This window comes from Adiantum capillus-veneris, chromosome 24, assembly GCF_014529385.1.
Source record: "Adiantum capillus-veneris isolate H3 chromosome 24, ASM1452938v2, whole genome shotgun sequence".
NCBI classification, from domain to species: Eukaryota; Viridiplantae; Streptophyta; class Polypodiopsida; order Polypodiales; family Pteridaceae; genus Adiantum; species Adiantum capillus-veneris.
This window is the reverse complement of record NC_140954.1, coordinates 139,975,211-139,979,389: the sequence shown is the minus strand read 5'-3', so window position 1 is coordinate 139,979,389 and position 4,179 is coordinate 139,975,211. Positions and strand designations below refer to the sequence as shown.

Here is a 4,179-nt window from a genome sequence, read left to right as displayed (position 1 = left end):
AATAGCACTTACACATGGAGCCTTGAAGCGTGAAAGATGCTGTTGAAAAACCTGTGGGTCACTACTATCTACGCAAAGTCAATGCCTAGAAAATTCAGTGCAAACATGGCCCAAGCCACCACATGTAGAAAAGATATCAACAATGTAGGTGTGTTTCGTAGTAAATGTCCGCACGAGCCAGCTAAAGAAAGGAAAGAAACATGGGTATTTTTACTTTACGTAACATAGTCTGACAAGGAATAGTAGGAAGCATATCTTCTTACCAAAAGAAGTCAAGGCTATTCTCAACGGCACCTCTAAGAGCACGTCCTCCAATGTACTCTCCGTCAACACGCTCCACCAATATTCCGGACTTGGCATCGAAAGAATTGTTGTCCACGCTCTCTCCATCTCATCGATGTCGTAGATAGGACGTTGACCCTTATGATAAAACAATCCTAGCAATAGTGTTTCCATCTACAAATTAGAATTGGAATGTGATCTATTGAAGAAAACTAAGAGCATGATTTTTCAATCAACAAATAACTTTACTTACTCTCTCAATCTCAATGGTATTTTACACATAATCATTGGGGATCAAAAGAAGGATGGTGTGCATCATTTTTGAATCCCATGTTAATGGCATGGCCAGACACAATGCCAAAATGATCAATGGAGCTTAAGATGATGTACCACCCATTGTCAGCAAACTCTGTATTTTTCACCAAGGGAAATACTCAATTTCCCAAGCAGCAAACCATTTCCCTCATCCATAGTGGATACATACACTCCTCAAAAGAGAGTACCCTTCAACTCTCAATGACAGCTGGCAACCTCTCCAACAAAGTTTGATTGTAAAGCTGAATTAGCCATCTACATAAAATGCATTTAACTTTCTTTGATCTCCTTTACCGAGTGACTTATTTATTATGCAAACTCTAAGTGAAAAATAGAATATCAACCATAAAGATATCAATTGTATTACCTGAATAATACTCTCCTCGAAGATTCCATGAGCTTTTGAAATTTTTCATCTGACTCTTTTGTGTTGAGCTTACTCCAAAGCTCCACAAAAGATTTATCAATGTGCTCTGTCAACCGGTGATGAAACCATGCTTCAAAGCCCTCTGACATTTCATCAATCATTTTCCCTTTGATCCTTAAGCATTGCTTCAAGATACTTCCCCAATACCATTCTTTACGCAAGTACATATTTCATTGCACTAATATAATGCTCAGAAGTAACATGATCTACATGGCAATGCATCAAAGAGTGAAATATTTCCTTTTTCCTATAGAGAAAACAATAAACAAACCACAAACGCATTGATTCATTTGATTATTTCATGTGCTTTTTTGAGCCAAGGATTATTACCTCTCCGGTGAAATTCTATAAATTGCCAAAGAGTGGACCTTGTCTCTTGTAAGGCCCACCTGATCCTTTTCTCTTATCCAATTGAAGTTAAAAAACGAAGAGAAGAACCCTTTTCCATTGGCGGGGTTGGCAATGGCCAACATCTATGTTGCATTTGCATGAATAAAATCAAATTAATTTTGCAATCCAATAAATCCAATCCAAATGACATATCAACTTACAATTTTGTACAAATTCAAACATGAATGATGAGAAGAGAAAGTGTTTACCTTATAAGCTCTTTCTTTGAATATTTTTTCTACTCTTCCAAGAGCAACCATTTCCTTTTCTGGCACTGAAATCGATGGATCATTGATCTCTTGCATCTCTTTGATAAGAGACATGTCAAAGCCTTCCTTCTGTAGAGCAAGTAGAAAAAAAGATAATATTTTACAAAATTGTGTCTAGCTTTAGAAATAACATAAAAAGTATACTTTAAGGTTAAAACTTATACCTTCCATATGAGTATTGCCAATAAAAGAGCAGGAGCGTTGTATCAACTTCCTTTAGATGCCTTCTTCTCGCAAGCAAGATTTTACAAAATTGTGTCTAGCTTTAGAAATAACATAAAAAGTATACTTTAAGGTAAAAACTTATACCTTCCATATGAGCATTGTCAATAAAAGAGCAGGAGCGTTGTATCAACTTCCTTTAGATGCCTTCTTCTCACAAGCAAGCTCTACCTCTATCCATTGATTCCAATCTTGGGGAAAGTCTTTCATTAAAGAATTTTTTCTTGCCATGGCTAGTTTTTGGAATAAGAAGATCTCCTGACCCAAATTTGTGCTCATAGTGGTTCTACCAATCCTAAACCACAATATCTTAAATTAAATGGCAAGAGAATGATATCGATAAATTAATAGAAATATCTTTTAAAACAACAAATGAGCCTACTTTGAAAGCGTAGAGCTAGCATAAGTGCCCCCTCCGCACTTCTATTGACATAGATAAATTGACACTTGACACAACAATGTCTCCACCTTATCATTGAAAATTCTACAACAACAAAAGGGCAAAGTAGAAAGCACAAAGTAAAATAAGACAACCTTATATTAAATGAAAAACAAATCACTTACGCATTTTTATCAAGCGCATCCAAGTTTTCAAGCGGTGATTGCCATCCCAAACAATATTTTTTTTCCCGCTTAAGTCTTCCCACTCAAGAGGAAGGGAATTATTAAAATCATCGCTTATTTCTCGCCAAATAGGCCCCCATTCTTCTTTGTCTGATTCAAAAACATAATATTGATCATGGCCAGGATTCTTAAATGACACAAGAAATGAAGCTCTAAGCACACTGTATCCAGACATCTCAAATCTTTTCACCAAGCCCTCAGTGCCTGTACCCACCACTCTAATGGCTTTGTTTTCCATCAATTTGCAGAGAGGAATGCAAGGAGGTTCCCCACCTCTCTTTACAATAAAACCCTCTACAATCTCGTCCAATATGCGACCATGAACATCCTTTCCAAACAATTATCGTTGCTTCAGACACGCTTTGGGCAACCACTCCACCTTGTGTAGCATGAATATCTATGAGCTCCTCTTCTTCATGCACATCACCCAATATATCCTCCTTTTGACGGACATTGGAAGAAGCAATGGACGATCGCGCATTGGCCCTATGTCCTTTAGTGCCATCCCTTAATGTGTATCCTACTCCTAAAAGCGAAAAACAATAAGACCACCACTAGTTTATTATGTAGAGACAAAAAAAAAGACCATAAATAGCTTAATATAGTTGAACTTACTCTGAGAGATACATGTCCTGCCATGTTTAGATGGTGTACAAACCATAATCTGTCAAGAAACAAAAGTATTCTTAGCAACGACAATGCAAATAGAAACTAAAAAATTTTGGCAGCATAACGACGCAAAATGCAAATTAAAAACAAAATCCCATTCTAAACTTGCTCATGGCAAGAAATAAATACAAATCCACTTCAACGTTTTTTTAGCTCTGCTTCACAACAAGTGTGAGTATGTAAGTGTCTTTGTGTGTACTACAACCAATTTATTTGTGCTTGATTGCGTAATATGCAAATGCATCATTGTAAGTGTGTTTATGTGTGTGAATGCAAGTGTGTATGTGTATGCATGGTTGTTACTGTATGTGTGTGTGTGTATGCAAGTGTAATGTAAGTGTGCGTGTATGCATGATTGTGTGTGTGTGTGCCATGTGTGCAAGTGTGTTGATGTGTGTGAATGCATGATTGTTACTGAGTGTGTGTATATGCAAGAGTAATGTGTGTGTGTGTATGCATGATTGTTATTGGTGTAGGTGTGTATGCAAGTGTAATGTGTGTGTGTATGCATGATTGTCACTGTGTGTGTGTGTATGCAAGTATAATGTGTGTGTGTGTGTGTGTGTGTGTATGCATGATTGTGTGTGTGAATGCAAGTGTTTGGGTGTGTGTGTGTGTGTGTGTATGCATGTATGTTCGCCCATTGAAGCCCCAATGGATCTCCTCCATACCTTGAAAGGCATGGTGAGAAAGCAGCACGTGCACTACCTTCTCACCATGCCTTTCAAGTCATGGGGGAGCTCCAATGGAGCTCATATAATAAAGCTCCTCCATGCCTTGAAAGGCATGGTATGAAGGCAGCATGCGTTGGAGCTCCTCTAGCGGATCCGACTTGCACGCGTGACAACACACACACACACACACACACACACACACACACACACACACACACACAAGATGTGTACCTTTTCTTCTTCTACTCCTTCTTCTTCACAGCAAAAGAATATCCTTCACTTTCACTTCACTCAACTTTCATTTCAA

The 4,179-nt window shown here is 37.9% G+C and overlaps 1 pseudogene; it reads right to left on the bottom strand.

Moving 5' to 3' along the window:
* Nucleotides 1-259: 259 nt before the first annotated feature.
* LOC147427251 (uncharacterized) lies at nt 260-3,881 on the bottom strand (annotated as a pseudogene).
* Nucleotides 3,882-4,179: the final 298 nt, after the last annotated feature.